At 39.9% G+C, this 12,081-nt stretch overlaps 1 protein-coding gene across 2 annotated transcripts in view; it reads left to right on the forward strand.

Moving 5' to 3' along the window:
• Positions 1–12,081, forward strand: part of PDGFD (platelet derived growth factor D) — a 280,131-nt gene that overhangs the window by 184,443 nt on the left and 83,607 nt on the right. The window lies entirely within an intron of this gene.

Raw genomic sequence — 12,081 nt, forward strand, 5'->3', positions numbered from 1 at the left:
CATAAGTCAGAAACACACTAACTCTAATATCATGCCTTTAAGGCAAAATAACTCCTTTTCGTTGAAAAAGGCAGTGCAGATGTGGATTTAAGGAAAAGGGAGTATTTTTGTTTGAGGTGTTTTGGCTTACAGTGCAGGCTTGTCACTCAATTCCTGGCTGCTATTAAGTGGAGTATTGGACAGACTGTAGTTTGGATGTAAACTCTTTGGCATGACTCCACTCACTTACTTATTCACCTCCACTGGTACATTCAGTTGTGTTTTTTAGAAATGATGGCTGTTGTACATTTTTTTCTTATACCAGCCTCTTGGTCTGCATTCATTGCAAATAGCTCCAGGCTCTCTTTTCGCTCCTAATAGGCTTCTGGCACTAAATATGATCAATTAGGGCCAAAGTGCTTTGGTGGCTGAATTCCAAGAGGTAGAATGAGCATAACCTTCAGGTGTATATAAACTCTAGATCTGTGTGACTTTTTGATAAACTCTTCTATTTGAACCTTGTTCAACAGGGATCATTTATGGCTTGACCAATGCTTTGGAAATGTCATTTTATTGATGCTTAAATTTTTCCTGGAGAAACTTTAAAGCAGAGTTTATGAAATCAAATGCTACAGAGACCAGACTTAAAAGTCTTAGTGAGCCCTATGTAAAATTAGAGGGAGACAGTGGGATTAAAAATAGTGAGCGCTGATGTATATAAGTCATATCATTATGCTTCCCGCATTATACAGTGCTGTATGTCAATTATATCTCATGAAACTAGAAAAAATGACAAGCCTCCTTTAGGTGTATTTAAATAATGAATTTTAAAATGTTTTACAGACCTAGAAAGCCTCTCGAATTTGGAGGCAGCTGTTTTGCAATTGCTCCTTTAAGGCATGGCAGGTGCTGGAGAAATTTGGACTGATAATAGTTCCTGAGCAATCACTGTGCTCTTAGAAAATGGAACATAGCTATTTGATAAGTCAAAACCACCTCCCTTCTCATCTCCACCTTTCCACTTCTCAGCCTTCCATCAAACACCTCTCTTTTTCCTACCTCAAGACTCTCCTGTTGTACAAGGGCCTCCCTTGAGGCTGTAAGTTACAGGTGCCCAGGACCGTAAGAGCCCACTGCACTAGAATCACATCTACATGATTCTCAGGCTTATAACATTTTTAGAATAAGTCTGGTGTACATTTTTAGTCTATTTTTCACTCCAGCAAAGTATGGGAGACTGACTAATGGGATAACATCATGAACACTTAGTTTTGGTTAGCCATTATTCTTATAATTGCTACAATTTTGTCTGATGTGCTAATTCAATCATTTACTTTTTTTTTTTTTTCTTCAACACCTATCACAGTCTTTCCTATGGCCAGGCAGCACAGCCATAGGGGACCACATTGCTATAAAGCAAATTTTGATTCAAAGAATGCTTCCCCAATTATTAATGTGTGATATAGAATGAGTCTCTTACCTTTTGGTTTTATATCCATAAAATGGGGATAATAATTGGAGTTGATGTGAGATTTTAAATTAATAGCAAATACTTATAATAGCACCTAGGATATAGTGGAAGTGCTCAATAAATAATGGTGGTAATGATCCTATCTTTGCCATCACTAAGTGGGTGTGTGTGTGTGTGTCTCCTCCAGATATGATCAATAGCAATGAACTATTTGAAGGCAGGACAAGTGTCCTGTGTGTATTCTACACAGTGCCTTATACATGGCTAGTTATGATCTTTGTTGAATTGACTCCTACTGAGAAAATGATTCAATTTCATATTTCAATTTTTTCTCTCCTACTGAGTTTTCTTTCCTAATTTCACTCAGTTGAGGAGGATAGATGACCATCAGCGCTTCCCAGGTGGCATAGTAGGAAAGAGTCTGCCTGTCAATGCAGGAGGTGCAAGAGACATGTGTTCAGTCTCTGGGTTGGAAAGATCCCCTGGAGTACGTCATGGCAACCAACTCCAGGATTCTTGCCTGGCAAATTGCATGGACAGAGGAGCCTGGTGGGCTACAGTCCATGGGGTCACAAAGAGTCGGACACGACAGACCACACAACACAGTAAAAACAACAGATACCATCAGAGAGCATAATGAAGCAGAATGGATAATGTTATCAAATTGTTAGCAAAATGTGTTTGTCTAAATAAATTAGGCTCTGCCATCACAAATTTAGTTTACTGGGGAATGAATGGATTGATTGGATTGTTAGGAATCTTTTTGAAGACCATTAAGTAGATTATTGGAAAGGTGTCAATTATTAGACTCCAAGAGTGTGGTGTGCAAAGAAGTCTGCAAGCATGTGTGTGAATTTCAGCTCTGCTTCTTACTGACTAAAGGCTCAGTTTTGTCATCTGTAAGATTGTGATCATGCTGCCTGATATGCAGTTAACTAGTTATTGGGTTAAGTAACATTTGTAAAGCACCCTGCCTGGAACTTGATAAAATTACACAAATATCTACTGCTCTTATTGTTATCATTATCACTGGTTTAATTATTAATGTATCGACAGGTGATAAGTGAACTTTGCAGACCTATACAAACAGCCCAGTTGTCATTGTGTGTGTGTATGTATGCACATATACACATATTTCTGACCATAATTCACTTCTGACCTCCAAAGTAAAAGCATTTGATTTCATATTGTGACAAACATTAAAGAGCCTTTTATTTATATATATATGTGTTTAGTCAAAGTGAAATTGAAGTTGCTCAGTCGTGTCTGACTCTCTGCGCCTCCATGGACTGTAGCCCCCCAGGCTCCTCCATCCATGGAATTTCCCAAGCAAGAATACTGGAGTGGATTGTCATTTCCTTCTCCAGGGAATCTTCCTGACTCAGGGATCAAACCCAGGTCTCCCACATTGCAGGTAGATGCTTTTACTGTCTGAGCCACCAGGGAAGCCTGTGTTTAATGAAAAGTATATTTTCATTCAAAAAATTATTTTTAAAACTTGTATTGAAATATAGATGATTTACAACATTAAAATATTAAATATTAAAGTAAAAATTAAATTCCTTGAAAGCTAGCCCAAACATTTTTGTTTTATTAACAAACTCTAGTTTATTTTTTAAATTGAATTTAATAATACATTATAAACATTTTCTAAGATTAAAAAAGCAATTTTATCTGTTACTTAACTGTGTACCTCTGTAGTTTGAATCAACTTCAAGTAGCACAGTTAAAATTTCCATTGAGGTTTAAACTCCACATGAATCATAGTTTTGCATTATAAGTAATTATTTAAAATAGATGCAGAAAGGGAAGGGGATGGAAAAGAAGATGAGATTGCAAAGAAAAAAGAAGAAGAAGGCCAATGAGTTAATAACAAAGATTCTGATTTGTAACAGTTTTCGCAGATTCTAATTTTGCTCACCTAAATCTTGCCAGTTGGTGAAACAAAAACAAAATAATGATGGGCAATTCATTATTATTCCCATAAACTAAATTCTCAAAGCTAGAAACTAAAGGACCTTATTCACTTTCTCTACAAAATGTGGAAATTCCATGTTTAATTCCATTGTCAGATCAAAATTGTTGAAGGTTTTTGAACATCCCTGGCTGTTCTGATCACGTCAGCCAGGACTATATATAGAGCCAAGGATTGTCAAGATGAGGATGGTCATCACATGGCAGATCCTGTTTCCCTCAACTTCATTTCAGTATATCCTACTGAAAGTCTGGCAATATGAGAGATGCAGTATTATTTATTAAATGCCTACTGTATGCTAGACCAAGCTCAGTCTAGGGTCCTGGAGATACAGCTGTGAGAAAGATATGCAGATCTCTGTCTTCAGGATCTCACGTAGTTGTTCAGTTGCTCAGTCGTGTCTAACTCTTTGCGACCCCATGACCTGCAGCATGCCAGGGCTCCCTGTCCATCGCCAACTCCTGGAGCTTACTCAAACTCATGTCCATTGAGTCGGTGATGCCATCCAACCATCTCATCCTCTATCGTCCCCTTCTCCTCCTGCCTTCAATCTTTCCCAGCATCAGAGTCTATTCTAATGAGTTAGCTCTATGCAGCAGGTGGCCAAAGTATTTGAGTTTCAGCTTCAGCATCTGTCCTTCCAATGAATATTCAGGGTTTATTTCCCTTAGGGTGGACTGGCTTGATCTCCTTGCAGTCCAAGGGATTCTCCAGAGTCTTCTCCAACACCACAGTTCAAAAACAGCAATTTTTCATCACTCAGACTTCTTTATGGTCCAGCACTCACATCCATCCATGTCTACCAGAAAAAACGCAGCTTTGACTATACTTCATTGGCAATATCTCTGCTTTTTAATATGCTGTCTGTTTGTCATAGCTTTTCTTACAAGGAGCAAACATTTTAATTTCTTGGCTTCAGTCACCATCTGCAATGATTTTGGAGCCCAAGAAAATAAAATCTGTCACTGTTTCCATTGTTTCCCCATCTGTCTGCCATGATTTTAGGGTTTTTTTTGAATGTTGAGTTTTAAGCAACTTTTTCATTTTCCTCTTTCACCTTCATCAAGAGACTCTTTACTTCCTCTTAACATTCTGCCATAAAGGTGGTGTCATCTGCATATCTGAGGTTATCGCTGTTTCTCCCTGCAGTCTTGATTCCAGCTTGTGCTTCATCCGACTTGGCATTCCACATGATGTACTCTGCATATAAGTTAAATAAGCAGGGTGACAATATATAGCCTTGTTGTACTCCTTTCCCAATTTTGAACCAGTCCATTGTTCCACGTCCGGTTCTAACTGTTGCTTCTTGACCTGCATACAGGTTTCTCAGCAGGCAGGTACGGTGGTCTGGTGGAAACAAAATAAACATTTACGTAAACAAGAAAGTAAGTACATATATACAAACATAAGTTTTTTGAGGTTCAGTAGTAACTAGAAAGAGGATAAAAGAGAATATTGTAACAGAGGATAACTGGAAAAAGACCACTTAGAGAGTCAAAGGAGATCTGTGTGTGTAAAATTTGAGTTGATACCAAAAGAGGAGCCAGCAGCAGCAACACCATGTGGAAGTACGGGAGAAATGCTTTAAGAAAAAAAGACAGCAAATGCTAAACCTTGGAACAGAAAAAAGAAGACTCTTTTCTTTGATAGCAGTGAATCTCTTGGCATCGTGGGAATCCAGCCACTGTAAGGAGGCAAATATAAGAGAGGGAAGTAAAACGGTAGCTGATTCCTCTCTCAGCAAAGCGTCAGAAGGTTTTCTTATCCTCATCTGAGCCCATCCTATATTGTATGTTTCTCAAATCTTTTAGTACTTAGACCAGGTGAGGTAGCTAAAATCAGAGAGTTAGCTCAGGGCAGATACTAAGAAATTATCAACAAGATGACAAAGTGTGGAGCAGAAAGAAAACCCAGGGTCATGGTCTGTGTCAGACAGGAGGATAGTACACGCATACCCCCAAGGCCCCAAGTGAGAGTCGGAGCAGTAAGATGCCAAGTTGGCAAGCCCAGGGGCATCAAAGGATACTGGTTGAAGCAATCATTCCTAAGGCCAGAGTCTTGTTGCAACATTTCTTAGGCAAATGTAGATAAGTATTCTTATTTTAAGTTTTACAGATGTTCTAAAATTTCACCTATTACATAGAACATTTTTTGATAAACTAGGAGTCTCGTTGGGAAGGTTAAGTAAATCAGTTATTTTAATCAACTTGCGTTCAGAAAACCTGAATACATAATGAGAAACTTGATTGAGTTTTTAAGAAAGTAAAAAGCAAAATTCAATATAGTCCTGGGGCAAAGGATAATTTAACAAGGAGTATCGTTAGGATAATTTAAAAAGCAGTATGTTGGCTTAAAGCTCAACATTCAGAAAATGAAGATCATGGCATTTGGTCCCATCACTTCATGGGAAATAGATGGGGAAACAATGGAAACAGTCTCAGACTTTATCTTTTTGGGGCTTCAAAATCACTGCAGATGGTGACTGCAGCCATGAAATTAAAAGATGCTTACTCCTTGGAAGGAAAGTTATGACCAACCTAGATAGCATATTCAAAAGCAGAGACATTACTTTGCCAACAAAGGTCCGTTTAGTCAAGGCTATGGTTTTTCCAGTAGTCATGAATGGATGTGAGAGCTGGACTGTGAAGAAAGCTGAGTGCCGAAGAATTGATGCTTTTGAACTGTGGTGTTGGAGGATACTCTTGAGAGTCCCTTGGACTGCAAGGAGATCCAGTCAGTCCATTCTGAAGGAGATCAGCCCTGGTTGTTCTTTGGAAGGAATGATGTTAAAGCTGAAACTCCAGTACTTTGACCACCTCATGTGAAGAGTTGACTCATTGGAAAAAACTCTGCTGCTGGGAGGGATTGAGGGCAGGAGGAAAAGGGGACAGCAGAGGATGAGATGGCTGGATGGCATCACCGACTCGATGGATGTGAGTTTGAGTGAACTCTGGGAGACAATGATGGACAGGGAGGCCTGGCGTGCTGCAATTTATGGGGTCACAGAGTTGGACACGACTGAGCAACTGAACTGAACTGATGCCTATGTCTAGAAGCAAATGATAGTGATTGAGGAGAATAAAGGGAAATGGGCTCTTGCAGATGGAGTGGGGAGCAAAAGAGGAGGGGGTAGGTAAAAATAGGATTAAGGAAGCAGGAGAAGACAAGAAAGTGAGGTAGAATAAAATCCTGACAGTATTTTCCCCTGTGGAATTCAGGGCATTTTTGCTAGTTGTATATTCGTTTCAATGGATTATTTAAGGACTTTTTATTGGGCACCTATTATTTTTCATGCACTTTGATCAATACTGGGTAGTGAACAAAACGCAACAAGGTTCCTATCCTTGTAGAACTTACAGTTTGGTAGACACACTCCTGATGATGACAAAAATATATTATAAAATAATAATAAATAAGAGCATATAACTCTGGGTTATTGTGAGGAGTAAATATACAGACCAATGTATGTGAATATGCATGTGGCATATTATAATCTGCTTCTATTAAACCATGCATTGCTTGAAGACTGAATATAAGAAAAATACAGAATCTTGGAGAACCAGTGCTTAGACCAACCCTCTTCTTTTATAAGTGAGGCAGCGAACTCAGGTTGGGTAACTTTACTAGTGAGACAGTGAACACAGCTTGTGAGTTTGTGATCACAGAGCTCACATATATTTGTTATCCAAGAGATATGAAAGCTGTGGACCCTATCCAAAGAAAAATAAATATATCTAAAGTTTGCACAGAGTACCAGGGAAACCCCCTATATCTTATCTGTGATGGCCCTTAGATGCAGTTAAAAACCCCACACATATTGCCTCTGCATGTTCTCTGATTTGGGGAATGTTTTCTTCCATTTTAGCTAGTCCTCCCCAACATAAGCAGTGTTTGAAATAGTACTTTATTACTGTAATTAATTTTCCTCATAAAACCCATGCACTAATCACATGAGTAGATGACTCCCCAGGTGCTAAGTAAACACATTTCCAGCCTTGCGAGGGATGCTGTATAATGACACCTGGACAGTCCATTATCCTTTTTATCTAGTATTAAGTCATACGGACTTGCCACAAGTAAATTTTTTATCCCTAAAAATCATAAAGATTCACTGATATTAAATAACTGGACCTCTTTATATACATATCATTTTTTCTCTATAACCGTGCTTTCTGATGTACTAATTTTGGTAGATGAAGAAAGTGAGAAAGTTGAAGAAGGAAAAAGCTATTCAATTATATTAGAAAGTGATTTGCATATTAAAAATACGCTTAAAGCAAGAGCAGTATTTCTTTCTTAAAAAGCTTTGAAGAAGTGTGTCTCAGTAAGAAAATATCTCTACCTAATGTTCACTTATCAATTCAACAGATAATTCTGAGAACTCACTGTGGATAATAAGAAGAAAATTATATTCCTTTGAGGGAGAAAGACATATTAATTATAAGACACCATGAATTGCAGTGATGAAATGTGCATGGAATATTCTGGGCACACAGAGAAGAAGAACGCTTAATATCACAAAAATGGGACTTGCTGCTCTAAGGAAAGAAAAAAAGAGTATTCCCTCTACCCGCCTTGGTTCTGTTTTCAACTGTGTAAATTAGACTGACAGAAACCAAATCAACAAGAAATAAGCAAACAGATTATTCGCACTTACATATCACACACACATGGGAGTTACTCAGTGTTGAGTAACTCAGAGTGGTGGTTAGAATATGGGCTTATATAACATTTTAATCAAAGGATAATACATTTTCAGAGAAGTGACAAGACAATGGAAAAGGACTTTGAAGATTCTAGGGCAGAAAATTTTGGAAAGGTAAATATATGGGAGAACAAATGGAAGCAAAGGACTAGTAAGAAAAGTTTGTTATGTGGACTCTTCTGGTGCCTCAGTAGGCTGCTAAGGGTGCAGTCTTCTCTGATGAGGGGAGAGGTGTGACCTTTATGAACTTATATGCTTCTAGGCACATAGAGGGAGAACAGAGACCTTTCCTGAGCCTGCTTCTCAGTTGCCTTCAGCTCAATATAACTATTAGGCCGAAGTGGCATATTTGAGGGTGGCATATTCCACTATGCTTCTCTGGACTGGGTCAAGGAAGGGAGCAGACCCTAAGAAGAGAATGCTGCCTAAACAAGAGCATGAAGTCAGAGAAGCCAGACATTTCAGAGTATTCTGATGAGCTAATTCAAGGATTTCAGCTTGAGGCTGCTAAGCATTTACTATCTTTCTTTACTCTTGCCAATAGAAAGGAGATGCATGCTAAGTTGCTTCACTCGTGTCTGACTTTTTGCGACTGTATAGACTCATCTGTCCACGGGATTCTCTAGGCAAGAATATTGGAATGGGTTGTCATGGCTTCCTTCAAGAGATCTTCCCATTGCAGGGGTCAAACCTGCATCTCTTACTTCTCCTGCATTGGCAGGTGGGTTGTGTTTTTATTTTTTTTAACTACTAGAGTCACCTGGGAAGCCCAGAAAACAGAAGAAGTCAGAAGATGATGAAAGAAGAAATTTTATTAATGGTGGCCCATAAAATGCCAAAGCTCAGGACTTCCTTGTAAAATTAGAGTGGAGAATTAGGCTGTGACCCAAGGCCAAAGTTTGGGTGCATCAATACTGTGATACAAATTCAGGATCAAGGATTCTTTCCAGGGCTCTAGGGGGCATACTTACGTGCCCCTCCAACTGCATGGAAGATCACAGGCCTGGTTACAGATACTCTCCAGCAGTGGGGAGAAGGCACTGAGGACAGAACAGCTGACTCCAGGCCCACCCATGCTTGGCAGATGGAGTGGAGGAGAGCTGAGACCCTTTCCAGGGGCTGACATCAGAAACAGGCCACCCAAGAGAGCAAAGGGGAGAGGGGATGGGGATGGGAGCGAAGATAAAAGAAGTGATGAAGGGAAGGAATCCATGAAGGAGAAAAACAAAAATGTCTGCTAACGTCTTTATGTCGGTGGGCTGAGGCAGGAACATGGAGAGAAGCGTTTCTCCTCCAGAAGAGCAGACAAAGCTCTTTGTGCTCCTGAAGGGTCCAAACCCGCAGTGATTTTTGTGGGTTTATTTATTTATTTTTAATCAGTCATCTTTGGTAGCAGTCCTTGGGGACTCAATCCTACCCACCTCTGGTCCTAAGGATAACTGGGTGACCTCGTTCCTCTATATAAGAATCAGCCATTCTGTCTGGGAGATTGAAGATTCCTGGAACATTGGGGAGATGCCAGTCTTCTCTCCCAGGTGAACCAAAGAATGATTAATCAATCATACAGACAGGACTCATTTAGCCTTGAAAATAATCACTCGTAACATCCCTTTATCAGTGGGAACGTGGTGGATTAAGGCTGACCTCCATTCAACATTGGTTCTTTCACCTGTGAGAAAATTGCTTTATGTATTCAAAGTGATTCTTCCCTTATTTTGCAATTGAAAATAGGAACCAGGCAGGGAAAAAAAAAAAAAAAAAAACAAGTAGAGATTGAAAAGGTATGGAAAAAGAGAGACATGAATACCTAATCAGGTGATCAGTGCTCCTTGGCTGGGCCCTGCTCGCCACTTCCTGACTGACCTCCCATCTCCCTGCCTTCCATCTCTCCTGCACGTGACTGCCAGAGGAAGAAGCAAAGCTGTAATCAGGGCACTTTCAGCTGAAAACTTGTAAATGAGTTTCAGTTTCCTGTGGAGTTCTGTGCAGCTGCCTCACTCAGACACCAAGCCTTCTGTGTTCTCATCCACCTCACATTCTAGCTTCAGTTCTGCCCTCTCCTTCCTCGGATTGCTCAGTCAAGACCTGCAGCCATATGACCAGGCGGTCCATACTTCATGATTGTCCTCCCCTAATTTCTGCAGTTGACTTTCCCACAGATACTTCCGCAAGAATCCAAGCCCTCCTCTCTCTGTCAGACATATTCATGTCAAAGATACCACTTGTCAGCTGCTGCTGCTGCTGCTAAGTCACTTCAGTCATCTCCTTAGCTCCTTACCCACAAATATGCCTTCCCTTTGTCAGGCACCCATTTTGCTAGTCTTTATCAACATTATGGGTTTTGAAAGAAGTAATGTGTAGATATCCCAGCTGTTTTTGAAAATACATAGAAAAGTAAAACAGAAAATTGAAACCCACCAATAGCTCCCATCAAGTACAACCACTGTAAATATTGTGGATCTTTCTTTCCAGCTGTTTTCTTAACCCATAGAAACCTATGCACAGGTCTCAGTGTCTCCATTGGACTGAAAGCTCCTGGAGGATTGGGAGCCCCTTATTCCTGTAGGTCTATCACAGGTCATTGTACTCAGTAGGTCTTAACATGTTTCATTGAGCTGAACCAACAAGTATTCATTGAGTACCTGTGATCCATCTGATCGCTTGGAGTAGAAGCAATATATGGGGCTGGCCAAAAAGTTTGTTTGAGTTTTTCTATAGGCTGCTAAGGAAAAGCCTAAATGAACTTTTGGCCAACCAAATATAAAAGCAATCCCCAGTGATCTATACAGAGACAATTGATTATCTTTTTTCAGACTTAGGGCCAGAAAAACTCGCTTGCTCTCACTTTATTATTATAGTCATATCAGTTTACCAACAAACCGCAGCAGTTTGGTCCAAGATTCACTGGGCATTGGAAGGAGTGGGGGTATAAATGGAGGAATAGTGGACACTAGAGGGGTCAAATGTTAGGGGAATTGTGGAATGGAACTATGTATCCTTATTCTGAAATCTGCCTTCACTACATTTAATTGCATGTGTAACAGTCTGCATTGCAGGATGTCTGGCTCTAGGTGAGTGATCATAACATTGTGATTATCTTGGTCATGAAGAATCACTACGAACAAAGCTAGTGGAGGTGATCGAATTCCAGTTGAGCTCTTTCAAATCCTGAAAGATGATGCTGTGAAAGTGCTACACTCAATATGCCAGCAAATTTGGAATACTCAGCTGTGGCCACAGGACTGAAAAGGTCAGTCTTCATTCAAATCCCAAAGAAACGCAATGCCAAAGAATGCTCAAACTACCGCACAACTGCACTCATCTCACACGCTAGTAAAGTAATGCTCAAAATTCTCCAAGCTAGGCTTCAGCAATACATGAACCGTGAATTTCCTGATGTTCAGGCTAGTTTTAGAAAAGACAGAGGAATGAGAGATCAAATTGCCAACATCCACTGGATCATGAAAAAAGCAAGAGAGTTCCAGAAAAACATCTATTTCTGCTTTATTGACTATGCCAAAGCCTTTGACTGTGTGGATCACAATAAACTGTGGAAAATTTTGAGAGAGATGGGAATATTAGACCGCCTGACCTGCCTCTTGAGAAACCTGTATGTAGGTCAGGAAGCACCAGTTAGAACTGGACATGGAACAACAGACTGGTTCCTAATAGGAAAAGGAGTACATCAAGGCTGTATATTGTCACCCTGCTTATTTAACTTCTATGCAGAGTACATAATGAGAAACGCTGGACTGGAAGAAGCACAAGCTGGAATCAGGATTGCCAGGAAAAATATCAATAACCTCAGATATGCAGATGACACCACCCTTATAGCAGAAAGTGAAGAGGAACTAAAGAGCCTCTTGATGAAAGTGAAAGAGGAGAGTGAAAAAGTTGGCTTAAAGCTCAATATTCAGAAAATGAAGATCATGGCATCCGGTCCCATCACTT

The sequence above is a fragment of the Capricornis sumatraensis genome, chromosome 16 (assembly GCF_032405125.1).
Source record: "Capricornis sumatraensis isolate serow.1 chromosome 16, serow.2, whole genome shotgun sequence".
In the NCBI taxonomy this organism is placed as follows: domain Eukaryota; kingdom Metazoa; phylum Chordata; class Mammalia; order Artiodactyla; family Bovidae; genus Capricornis; species Capricornis sumatraensis.